General features: G+C 48.2%; 1 protein-coding gene across 8 annotated transcripts in view; it reads right to left on the minus strand.

Moving 5' to 3' along the window:
* Positions 1-13,786, minus strand: part of CHD9 (chromodomain helicase DNA binding protein 9) — a 1,629,153-nt gene that overhangs the window by 1,286,230 nt on the left and 329,137 nt on the right. The window lies entirely within an intron of this gene.

Consider the following 13,786-nt stretch of genomic DNA (forward strand, 5'->3'; position numbering starts at 1 on the left):
CATCTGTTGGGCGACCACCAAATCCCTCTCTTAAAAATGATGTCCCCTGTTTTTTTCTCTCCTGGTTTTCCCACTCTGGTAACTTGGTTGTCATTGTTCTCCCAAACATCAAAGTCGCAGGACTTTCACCTGCGGGTGAGTTGGGTGTTGAACAATAATTATACAGTTGAATTTAATACAGTTTTCAAACTGAGCTTCTCAAGAGCTGTACACTGTACTGTTTTCTTTAACGTACTCATAAAAAGCTCAACAAGTCCATTGGCCTGTGGCCACAAGCGTGTACTCTTTTGATGCTTTATGTTCAGATGCCTTAGGAATTCTTTGAACTCTCGGCTGTTAAAAGGCGGGCCATTACTAGACTTCACAATGGCGGGAATGCCTCTTGTTGCAAAGATGCCATCTACTTCTTCAAAGAATCGTTTGTGGTTTATGGATGAGAGATTTTCAACAAAAGGAAAAGGGAAGTAATTCACCCACAATCACCATTGGGTGATGTCCATTACCGAGCAGACTGAAAAAGTTGATGGCTCTTCTCTTCCAAACATGCTTAGGGAGTTCTGAACTGTTCAAAGTATGCTGAGTAACATTGGTAGAAAGGCAGTTGCATATATGACAGGCCTTGTACTCCTTTTCAAATCTTTCATCTAAGTACGGAAACTAAACTCTAAGGGAACTCTTTTTGTGGCAATGATACCACAATGTCCTTATTTAGGCACTTCAATGAATTTCTGTCACAGACTCTCAGGAAACCAGGATTCTCGACCCTGGCCTTATAACTCCTTCCTGAGTTATGGACAATTCATCTTTGATATTTTTGTATTTTTGATATCCACCATCACTGGTGAGAGGTCGAGTGTGTTGGTTCCATGGCTGACGTTTACGTATTTTAACTTCAGCATGTCACTATTATGGCTTGTGGCAGTGATAATCTGGGCTAACAAGATAACAGCTGGTGTATTTGATTTTACGATACAATTAATGTGGGCTTCAGCCGTCTTGGATGAAGTACAGTGAACTAGTATAGGCACTCTGGAAAAGTAGTCAGCTGGATTCTGATCCTTTCCTGGGCGATGCACGGTTGTATAATCCTACTCTTGTAATCATAGTCCTTATTGTTCAATATGAGGAGGCATCTTGGCTTTTGGATTGCCAAAGATGGTCAGCAAAGCTTGATAATCAGTTCCCAGCATGAATGGCTTTCCATACAGGAATCAATGGAAGTTTTCACAAGCCCGTACCTTGGCAAAACTTTCTTTCTCAGGTTGCCATTAAGCATGTTCTGTTTGAGACTATCTTCTACGAGCATAGGCAAACCCGACTGGGCTAGCGTCAATGACAACCTGTGAATGAAGTTTTGGATTCAAGAATGCCATTTCTGTGGTATTTTCAATGGTGTGTCTGATTCTATGGGAACTTCATCACATTCTTGTGACCACTGAAAGGAAATATTTTTCTTTGTCAACTACTGCAATGGAGCACTGTAGGAAAGTGCCCCCTCTGGCATGGTTGCCCCCCCAATTTTTGCTGATATTGATGCCGACTTGAGAGGGAATGCTGGGATCCTGCTAACCAGGCCCCAACACCAGTGTTCTTTCCTTAAAAGTGTACCATTGTTCCCACAATTGGCACACCCCTGTGAAGAACTCTCACCTGCTGCTTCAACAGAAGATCCTACTGGAGGGGCAGCCTGATCAAAGTATTGTTAGCCATGTTCAACAGCTCAGGATACCAGACTCTCAGTACCCAGTCTGGAGCCATAAGGATGACATAGGCCTGGTCGCTCATGACCTTCTTGAGCACTCACGGCAGGAGTGGCAAGGGCGGAAAGGCATACAGGAGACCTGAGCTCCACTAGAAACAAGAAGCATATACGAGCGAGAGTCGCCGTGGAAAGAAACTCCAGTGCGCAGAACTGCAGACATTGCATGTTCTCAGGGGTGGCGAACAGATCTAACCAAGCCACTCTTCACTTCTGAAAAACCTTCCCCAACTTCCGAATGGAGATGCCATTTGAGTTCTACCAGGCATCTTCGGCTGAGTTTGTTCACTCTAGTGTGCAGAGAGCCCACCAGGTGTTGAAACACCATGGACATGCCCTGACGTTCCAGCCATGTCCCAAGTCGAAGGACCTCTTGACAAAGTGTCCACGACCCCATCCCACCCTGTTTGTTGCAGTACCATATGGCGGTGGTGTTGTCAGTGAACACCCACAATAGCCTTCCATTGATGGAGGGTAGAAAGGCTTTCAATGCCAGTGCAACAGGTTGATGTGGAGTCCGGACTCCGCCAGAAACACAAGTCCACTGATCTCCACCTATCCCAGATGGCCAACCTATACCAGGAATGACATCTGTCACTACTGTCAGATATGGTTGGGGAAGGGAGAAGGGTCTGCCTCTGATCCACTCGTGGTTTGTCAGCCACCACTGCAGATCTTCTGGACTTCCCTCTGAAATCTGCAACATGTCTGAGAGATTCCCCTGATGCTGCGCCCACTGCAACTTCACATCCTACTGTAGAGCCTGCATATGCCATTGAGGCCAAGAGTCCCAGCAGCCTCAGAGTTTGTCTCACAGAAATCAAGGATAGAGGCTGAAACATCTGAATCATAGCCTGAAAATGCTGTTCGGGAGGAAAGGCCCAAAAACTGCACCGTGTTCTACACAACTTCAATGAAAAGGAGGGTCTGAAAGTGTCTTTGGCTTGTTGATAGTGAACCCTGCGAGTGCAGGAGGTTTGCTGTAGTCTGGACGTGGGAGACATCCTTGGGCAGGCCTGCCTTCAACATCCAGTTGTCAAGATAGGGGAAAGACTGGTACCCCTGAGCTCCGCGCTGCAACCACCGGCATCCCCTTAGTGAACACACAAGGGGCGCTGGTAAGGCCAAAGGGAAGACTGGTGAAATGAAACTGCTTGCGGCCAACTGTAACCCACAGTTAACGCCTGTGGCCTGGCAAGACTGGAATGTGGAAGTAGGAATCCTGCAAATCCAGCACTACAATCCAATCCAATCCCCTGGGTCCAAGGCAGACAGGACCTGAGCTAGCGTAAGCATCTAGAACAACTTCTTCTTGGCACCAAGTATTACTGGGAATAGCAACCACAATCCACTTCTGGCATCGGCACCCTCTCTACAAGTCCCTTGGCCAAGAGAGCTGTGACTTCCTGGCAGAGGAGGGATAGATGATCCTCCTTCAGATGATCATAAGTGGGTGGCATGAGAGAGGGGTAGTCATGAAGGAGAGGAAGTGGCCCTTTTGGACGATTTGTAAAACTCACATGTCTGATGTTATGGACTGCCAGTGAGGCAGGTGATGGAGAATCCTGCTGCCAACTGGGTGCCCATACTGGTATGAGGGCAGATTAGGAAGGTTTGGAGGCTGTAATTTCTGGGGCAGGCCTCAAAAAATCATAAGTGTTACTAGACCTGCAAATCCAGTAACTTGAATAATCTACTCGACCTGAAGAACGAGTTACTTACCTTCGGTAACGACTTTTCTGGTGGATACATTAGCTACCTGTGGATTCCTCACCTAATGAATACTCCCATAGCGCCAGCATTCGACGGAAATCTTCTTACTAGTCTCTGCACGTCGACGAGGACGTCACTCTAGCCCATGCGACGCCGTCTGACGTCATACAGGCAATAAGAGGTCCTCTACGACGTGCGGACGTCAGTACCAATCATTATTTACGTGCATGAGAACAACCAGGCAATGCAATGAAAGAGCAAGGCAACATCCCATTACATTGTAAAAATACACAACATTGCATGAATAACTGTAAATCTTTTATATATATATATATAACTCTCTCTTTTTAAAATATATATCTACACATCAAGTATATACACAAAGATATATACATATATACATATAATATATACAACATCTATTGCACCCTCAAAGACCAAGAGGAGCGTACTCAAGGATTACTTGGCAAGACCAGAAAGGCAACGGGGAGGCGGGTGGGACCGTGAGGAATCCACAGGTAGCTAATGTATCCACCAGAAAAGTCGTTACCGAAGGTAAGTAACTCGTTCTTCTGATGGATACAACTACCTGTGGATTCCTCACCTAATGAATAGAGTCCCAAAGCAGTACCACGCCCGGCGGTGGGTGCCTAAATGGTCAAACCAAGAAATCCTGCAGCACTGACCGTGCAAAATGGCCGTCCCTTCTAACCTCAGAATCCAAACAGTAATGTTTTGCAAAAGTGTGAAGGGACGACCAAGTTGCGGCCTTGCAGATGTCGACCACAGGAACACCTCTGGCCAAGGCCGAAGTGGCCGACTTAGCTCTGGTGGAATGAGCTCTAATGCCCTCAGGAGGATCCTTCTTTGCCAAAGAGTAACAGATTTTAATGCAAAGAACAACCCACCTGGATAGTGTTCTCTTGTGGACTGCCTTTCCTCTCCTCTTGCCCACGTATCCAATAAACAGCTGATCCTCCAGCCTGAAATCCTATGTTCTATCAATAAGGAATCTCAACGCCCTCTTTGGGTCCAGACGGTGCAGTCTTTCTTCCTCTTTGGAAGGATGAGGCGGAGGATAGAACGTGGACAAAGTAATTGCCTGAGCGATATGGAAGGGTGAAACAACCTTCTGGAGGAAAGCATCCTTGGTCCTCAACACCACCATATCCCCATAAAAAGTTGTATAAGGAGGTTTTACTGATAAGGCCTGCAACTCACTCACTCTCCTTGCTGATGTTATAGCTATCAGGAAGACTGTTTTTAAAACCAAATACCTTAAGGGGCAAGAATGCATAGGTTCAAAAGGGGACCCCATAAGGAAAGTCAGGACCAAGGACAAATCCCATTGCGGCATAACGAATGGCTTTGGAGGATATTTATTTAGAAGACCTTTCAAGAATCTGATAACAATAGGGGATTTAAATAAAGATGGTTGGTCTGGAAGACATATGAAGGCCGATAAATAACCCTTAATAGTAGCCACTGCACAACCTTTCTGCGCTAGAGACAGAGCAAAAGACAAAACGTCCGATAGATGAGCATGCAAAGGATCAATCTGCCTCTCTCCACACCACGCAACAAATTTAGACCATCTATTAGCGTAGATAGATTTAGTGGAATGTCGCCTGGCCGCTAATATAACATCCACTACCTCAGGCAGGAGAGAGAAGGAACTCATGTTGCCCCGTTCAATCTCCAGGCATGTAGGTGCAGACTCTGGAGGTTGGGGTGTAGAACCTGCCCCTGCGACTGCGAGAGGAGGTCTGCCCTGAAAGGGAGACGGAGCGGAGGGCACATTGAGAGTTGGAGAAGGTCGGAGTACCATACCCTCCTTGGCCAATCCGGAGCTATTAGGATGACTAGAGCCCGGTCCTGGCGAATCTTACTCAATACTCGAGGAATCAAGGGTATGGGAGGAAACGCGTAAAGCAACTGGCCGCACCAGGTTATTTGAAACGCGTCCCCCAACGCTCCCTGCATCGGATACTGGAGGCTGCAGAATAACGGACAATGCGCGTTCTCTCGAGTGGCAAACAGATCTACCCGAGGAAACCCCCACCTCTGGAAGATTAAACAGACTTGATCTGGATGGAGACGCCACTCGTGGTCTGCCGAGAATTGGCGACTGAGACTGTCCGCACGCACGTTCAAGACTCCGGCCAGATGGTTTGCTATCAAGCAAATCTGATGGTCCTTTGCCCAGGACCATAGTCGAAGAGCTTCTCTGCAGAGAAGGTACGACCCCACTCCTCCCTGCTTGTTTATGTACCACATCGTGGTAGTATTGTCCGTTAGGACCTGTACCGACTGACCACAAAGGGAAGGGAGGAAGGCCTTGAGAGCCAGACGTACAACCCGTAACTCTAACAGATTGATGTGAAACATCTGTTCCTCTGGAGACCAAAGACCTTTGATCTCCAGATCCCCCAGATGAGCTCCCCACCCTAGAGTGGAAGCATCCGTTATGACTGTGGCCACTGGTGGCGACTGCTGGAGCGGCTTTCCTTGTGAAAGATTGTTGCTTGCAATCCACCACTTCAAATCCACAGCAGCATCTCTGGAGATCTTGACAGTACTCTCTAGATCCCCTTTGTGTTGAGACCACTGCCTTCGGAGGCACCACTGAAGAGCCCTCATGTGCCAGCGAGCATGCGTGACCAACAGAATGCAGGAGGCAAACAGACCGAGCAGACGAAGGACCTTGAGGACTGGAACTACCGCTCCATTTCGAAACATTGGAACCAAATCCGGAATATCTTGAATCCGCTGAGGCGGAGGAAAGGCCCGACCCAATGTTGTATCCAGTACTGCCCCTATGAACAGGAGGCGCTGAGAGGGCTCTAGGTGACATTTGGGCTCGTTCACCGAAAAACCCAGGTCGAACAACAACTGGGTTGTTGACTGCAGATGATGCGACACAAGCTCCGGGGACTTGGCTTTGATCAACCAGTCGTCCAAGTAAGGGAATACTGCTATCCCCTTCCTTCTGAGTTCTGCCGCAACCACCGACATCACCTTCGTGAAGACTCGAGGTGCTGAAGTAAGACCAAACGGAAGGACCGCAAACTGATAGTGCTGCGATCCCACCACAAACCGGAGATACTTCCTGTGTGACTTGAGTATCGGGATATGAAAGTAAGCATCCTGCAAGTCGACAGACACCATCCAGTCTTCCTTGTCAACGCCAAAAGCACCTGTGCTAGGGTCAGCATCTTGAACTTTTCCTGCTTGAGGAACCAATTCAAGATCCTCAGGTCCAGGATTGGTCTCAAACGACCATCCTTCTTGGGAATCAGGAAATACCTTGAGTAACATCCTCGACCCCTTTCCTGCTCTGGGGCCAACTCCACCGCGCCCTTTGAAAGGAGGGCTTGTACCTCCTGTTCTAGCAACAGGAGGTGTTCTTCTGAAGAATAAGAAGGACGGGGTGGGATGAGGGGCGGGAACTCCCGAAAGGGAAGGGTGTAGCCTTTTCCCACAATACTGAGAACCCAAGTGTCCGTTGTAACAGTCTTCCATTTGGTGAGAAAATGCTGTAATCTTCCCCCTACAGGAGAAGAGTGAGTGGGAAATGGTGGAAGCCTAAGGCTGCTTCCCCTGCTGCACCCCGCCAGAGGATGAGGAAGAGGCAAAGTGCTGCTGAGAGGCTCCTCTGGTGCAGACCCTACCTCTCCCCCTAAAAGATCTATAGGGATGGGAAGAGGCAGGTTGCTGATATCTTCCCCGAAAGGAAGAGGAGGAAGAGCCACGCCCAAATCCACGAAACCTCCTGAAAAATCTGGAAGAGGCCGTGGAAGAAGGAGCTTGGAGCCCTAACGACTTAGCCGTGGCCCTGCTTTCCTTAAAACGTTCCAAGGCCGAATCAGCCTTGGCTCCAAACAGTTTGTCCCCATCAAACGGGAGATCCAACAATGTGGACTGCACATCCGCAGAAAAGCCCGAGTTACGGAGCCAGGCCTGTCTCCTTGCCACCACAGTTGTGCCCATTGCTCTGGCTACCGAGTCGGTGGTATCCAGTCCCGTCTGGATAATCTGGGTCGCAGCAGCCTGGGCATTTGAAACAAGATCCAAAAGACCCTGGGGAAGCTCTGTAAATGATGAGGAAATGTCATCCATCAGAGCATGAATATACCTCCCCAGGATACAGGTTGCGTTGGTGGCCTTTAACGCCAGACTGCAGGACGAAAAAATCTTCTTGGACTGCGCCTCTAGTTTCTTTGAATCTCTGTCCCCAGGCACCGTCTGGAAAGAACCAGGCGCTGACTTGGATGAACAGGAGGCCTGCACCACCAAGCTCTCCGGCGTAGGGTGCCTAGACAGAAAACCAGGGTCAGTCGGAGCCGCCCGATACCTCCTGGCCACGGCTCTGTGAACTGCTGGGGAAGATGCCGGCCTCTTCCACACCTCTAACACCGGATCCAGCAGAGCGTCATTAAATGGCAAAAGAGGCTCCGCCGCAGCTGAGGCCGGATTTAGCACCTCTGTTAGAAGGTTTTGTTTAGCCTCCACCACCGGCAAAGGCAGGTCCAAAAAACTAGCTGCCTTCCGTACCACTGCATGAAAGGAAGCAGCCTCCTCAGTGTATTCTCCCGGGGACGAAAGATCCCACTCAGGGGAAGTGTCCAGCCCACTGGCCGACTCCAGACCACACAGCCCATCACCCGAGTCCTCTAGCTCTCCTTCCTCCAGGGCTCGTTGGTACTCCTGCTCCTCTAATACACGGAGAGCACGTCTCCTCGAATGAAGCCGTTGTTCAATACGCGGAGTCGACAATGCCTCCGCCGAAGTCGAAGATCGGCGCCGATCTTCAGAAGCCACCGACGCCGCGTCCGGCGCCACAGGTAACTTCGGCGCCGACGAAAGAGCAGTTGAAGCAGATGGACCCACCGGAGTCACAGGCCGAAATCCCGACGTCGACGGGATGGAAATCCCCGGGGCCAATCCTTCTGAAGCCACCGGAGCGGCCACCGGCGCCGACACTGGCGCCGAGCCCACGTTCCCAAAAGGGAGAAAGGGCATAAAGGGTGCCGGCCGAAGAGGCGCAGGATCACCCAATGAAAAGGCCAAAGGCCCAGCCGGAGCACCCCCTGGAGCCATCTGTTGGAAGATGGCATACATCGCATTAAAGAATACGGAACTATCGGCTCCAGGGGTGGGAAAAGCCGGATACTGGTGTGCCTGTCTCGGAGGCGACCCCGACGCCGGCCTCGACGTCTGCAACGCCGGAGAAAACACCTGAGGCTCCAATACCTCAATCACCGACGCCTGTCCAGGTGAAGTTGGAGACGCCGGAGAGGGCAACGGCGTCGAAGGATGCGGCGTAACCGTGGGACTGATCTCCCATGTCCTTCGGCGCCGATCCGAAGACCTGGAACGAGTCTCCTTCGAATGACGCCGAGATTCTCTACGGCGCCGGGAGTGTCGATGATGCCGATGTCTTGGAGAAGAAGACTTCTTGTGATGCTTCTCCTTCGATTTCGCCATAAACAGCTTCGCCTCACGTTCCTTGAGGGCCTTTGGATTCATGTGCTGGCATGAATCACAAGTCGAGACGTCGTGGTCGGAGCTCAAACACCAAAGGCAATCGGAATGAGGATCCGTCACCGACATCTTGCCTCCACACTCACGACAAGGCTTGAATCCAGACTTTCACTGCGACATTATTACCACAGCGAAAGACTACGCAGCAAAAATACACTGTAACCACAAAAGTAACAGTTGCTCCCTCGAAGATAACCGTTTCGAATGCACGGAAAAAAGGGAACTGACGTCCGCACGTCGTCGAGGACCTCTTATTGCCTGTATGACGTCAGACGGCGTCGCGTGGGCTAGAGTGACGTCCTCGTCGACGTGCAGAGACTAGTAAGAAGATTTCCGTCGAATGCTGGCGCCATGGGAGTATTCATTAGGTGAGGAATCCACAGGTAGTTGTATCCATCAGAACTGTAATGTACTTAACCCGTAAACGGGTCTCAAATTGTGTTATCCTAGGCAAATATTTTATTTTACAGAGTTGCGTTTTTCTTCGTTATCATATGTGAGTGCACTTTCAAGTATGAGAGTTCAGCATTTCTACTGTATAAAAACAACTATTTTGTTTGATTAAAAAGACTAAACGTTTGCTCCATGTCTAATAAGAATCTAGCCCACATACAGGACACACATGAGCCTTGACTTGCCTCTTAGTTTACTAATAGCATTGCCATAAGGGCAGGACTATTTCTAGGTTTATGTTTAAATGCTCACTTTTAATAAATATATTACAAAAGCATGCTGTAGTAGCACACTGTCATTTACAGACAGAAAATTTCCAAGAAATGTTCAAAAACCTTTGCACTAACTTGCAGCTTTACTGATAAAACTATATAGTTTATTATTAATAATCTGTGAAAACTGGGTTTCAGAAAACATTTATATTTTGCACATCACTAATTAAAGTGCTCGGATTTGGTTTCATATTATTAAAATATTATTTCACACACTTTGTACAGAAGGTCAGACAGTTCACATTACAAAATACTGGAATTCTGCAGTCAGAAGGAAAAATAATTGTAAGAAGACAAACTGACTTTTGATCCCTGTCTCTGAAAACAGCAAATGTGACTAGGACAAGATTTAAAGGCGTCTTCATTGCTCCTTTACTTTCTGACACTGAGCAGAATACCTGTTCTTTCCCAACTCGCAAGAATGGGAGAGTAGGTCCTAAAAATAGCTTGACCTGATAAAACATGAAACACTATAGCAAGTGGGCATATAGATTTTATTTTGGGGGGGGGGGGATGGGGCTTGCAGATAGGGAACGGGTGGCAGTGAGGGGACTGGTCCAACCGCTTGCTCCCTGACCTACGGGGTCTGTGGGCATAATGCCCTCAACCACGCAGAGGCTGGGGGGCATGAACAGCATGGTTGCTGGGAAAGTAGCCACGAAAGGAGCAAAGGCAAATTGTGGATGAAGGGAGCCCATAGAAAGGCCCAAAAACCTGGACATAGCCCTACTGTCCTTAAAACGATCCAGCACCAAATCCACCTTATATCTAAAGAGACAGGAGCCATTAAAGGACATGTCCATCAGAGGTGATTGGACATCCCCAGAAAAGCCAGTCATTCTCAGCCAGGCGTGGAGTCATTAAGCAAAAGTCAACGAAACCGCTCTGCCCAGTGAGTCAATGGGGTTCAGTCTGCATCTGACAAAGAGCTTTGTTGCATCTCTTCCATCGGCAACAGCCTGGGAAAGCACTGCCCAGGCCTTCTCCGGGACCGTTGGCAACACCTGCACAACTGAATCTCACAGTGCATGGAACTAGCTGCCCAAAAGACAAGCCATGTTCACGGAATGCGGTGCCACGTTGCTGAAAGAAAATATCTTTCCCAAAGCATCCAGCCTTGTGGATTCCCTAACTGGGGACGAAGTAGGGAATGCGCCAGGATTTACATGGGATGTTGAGGCTTTGATCACCAAGCTCTCTGGGGTTGGTTGGTTGTTGGGTGAGGACGTTTGGGTCCCCTGGGGCAGTGGGTCATTGTATTCACAGGAACCCCTGTGCGAAATACGGACCAGGTCCCCAGTAGGACGTCTGTGAAGGCTTTGTTGAATGGGAGTAGCAATTCTGAAGGAGACACTCCCAGTTGCAGCATCTCTGTCATGACAATAGCCCTGACTGCCACTGAGGGGAAATTAAGGTCCAGGATCTCAACAGTCCATCACACCACCAGGGCAAAAGATGCTCCCTCCTTCGTAGCCACAGTCCTGGAAGAAAGCATGCCAGTATCTGGAGAAGTATCCAGACCGCTGGTGTCACCCAGATCCTCACACCAGTCCATTCTGGCATCATATGGCTGCTATTCTTCAAGGTCCAGAGAACCCCTCCCAATCCTCCCCAAAACCGAACCCATAGGAATAGGGCTCAGACTCCGGCCTGGAAATCATAGCTTCAGTGAGCACCATAGTTCCTTGTCAGAGTCAGGGATGTCAATTGGGGAAGTGTCGGGAGCTTCTTCTTCAGGACCAGAGGAAGTTTGACAAGGCACAACCGGCGGCAGCCCAGATCCAAGACTGTATCCCTGGGGTCCTTTGACGTTGAGGCCGGAGTCATTGGCACAGAACCAGAAGGGGTCTCTTCAGAACTTTTGAGAGCCAAAGATGTATTGGTCAGAAATAGCCACCCAAATAAGAGGCGCATGGCCTCATAAAACTCGTTATATTAGGGGGGGGGGGTTGATCCGGCTTCCAGAAACTCGAGGAGGAGCTGAGACGGCCCGGTTGCAGGCTCTACCACGGAGCAAGGCCTCGTCAGAGGACACTCTGTCGTCTCATCAGCTGACGGACAGGGTGAGGTAGAAGATCTCTTCGACAACTACTTTTTGTGGTGGTGGAACTTACCCAAGTGGCCCAAGAACTTCAAGAGCAGCAAAGTTCTTTGGCTTTGCAACTACTCCAAGGTGCTTCCTCTTAAAGAGGATCTGGACTGTCACCCGTCACACACTGAGTCACCAGGTGCTTGAGGGATCACTCCCTCAAGGCCTTTGGGTTCATGGCACAGACGCAGGCCTTCAGGTTGTGGTCACACTGGAGGCACCAGAGGCACACAAAATGCAGGTCCATCACAGACATCGATTGGTAACAGGCACCAAAGAGCTTCAGCCTGACCTTCCTGGATGACATCCCACCACACCAGGAGGTAATAAACTCCAAAAAGATGTTGAGAAAAAAAACCACAAAAAAAAAAAACTTGGTCAAAAAATGACTAGGGTTAGCTCTTCTCAAATCTGCTCTTACGGCGTGGAAAGAAAGGCCTGACCTCAGTGCAACTGGGTGGCTCCAACACAGGCACCGCAAACATCACTTCCAGTGTGGCCGATTACGCCACGCAGGGGGTATTGCTCATGAAAATAATTCAGGATCCGATCTGACATCTTGGAATAATTCAAAGGTAAGGAATCTGCGGTTAAGTCTCTATCAGATTTTCCCATTGGGTGTACAATGCAGGATAGAGGTTTTGTTTTAGAAAAGTGCCTAGATGATGCTGTGCAATACACACTGCGTGACTGGACTAACAAACTGCACAGTCACGCTACAGCCTTCGCGGGCAATGTGCAGTGTGGGTCATGTTTGCTGCAGTTACCCTTTTGGTTCAAAACTTACTTACTGGATACCAGCACCAAGAAAGGCTCAATAATCTCTCACTTCTTATCAGCATCTTCATCTTCCTTAGACCTTTGCCGACTGTTTCAATCCTTCAAATTCCAGTTCCAACTATATTGATGGCATATTTTCCTGGAAGTCAAGATACCAAACTTCTGCAATCTATATGAAAAGAGACCGGGCTCCATGCCAAATGAAGGTGAAACTGTTGATGAGCGCAAAAAAACTTAAACTCAACATAAACAAAACAGAAATCTTTAGAGGTTGAAACTAGCCACCTGGACACAAGATTGAGACTTTGCCTGTAGTCTAGGGAAAATCATCATACATGCAGATCTTACTTAGAAAGCATAAACAGATGCCATAGTGAAATCCACATCAACGCTAGGGATCTTAAGACTTATTCACAGTTCTTAGGCTTCCCTCACAGAATTCAAACCACAGCAGATTGTGTGCTCTCTTGCTAGGCCTCGTGGACCTCGTTTGTAATTAGAAACCCAGAAACCCTTCCTCAGCAAATTACAAGAGGTGCAAAAATTAGCTGTCCAGCTACTCCTACAACTAAATTATGTGGATCATCACCCCACTAAAATCATGTACTGGCTCCCATCATTTCAGATTGCACTTAAACCACTGTGGGTAACACACTGAGCTCTGTATAGGATTGACCAAACTTTCTTCTACAAACATTTTATACCCACCATCCGAAACGAAAACTTCAATCCAATATACTTACACAGCTAAAAGTTCAATTCTCTAATGAAACTTGTTTGAGAGACCACTTCCTTAAATCCAGGCCAGTAAGCTGCAAAACTCCAACCCCTCCCAATTAAGAAAGCTATGAAACTACCTCGTCTTTCGGAAAGCTGTAAGAAACAATTCTTTGAATTCTTAAAGTGAAACCTTAACTCCACAAAACAAAAAACATCCCTACTACAAAAATTAATGAGCTATAAAACATAAAAGGATAAAACATTCCAAGGCAAAAGCTGAACCAATTTCAGACAAAATGTGAGATCTAACTCTCTGACAAACTCTTTAAATAGAAGCAAGAGTTTGGGCACCGCCACATTCGGAGCAAAATGACTAGACCATATGTCAGAACTTCACACAACTTGCAGTTGTAGGCTACATATGTACCAGATAACATAACATGATGCCTGAATAAA

The sequence above is a fragment of the Pleurodeles waltl genome, chromosome 12 (genome assembly GCF_031143425.1).
Source record: "Pleurodeles waltl isolate 20211129_DDA chromosome 12, aPleWal1.hap1.20221129, whole genome shotgun sequence".
NCBI classification, from domain to species: Eukaryota; Metazoa; Chordata; class Amphibia; order Caudata; family Salamandridae; genus Pleurodeles; species Pleurodeles waltl.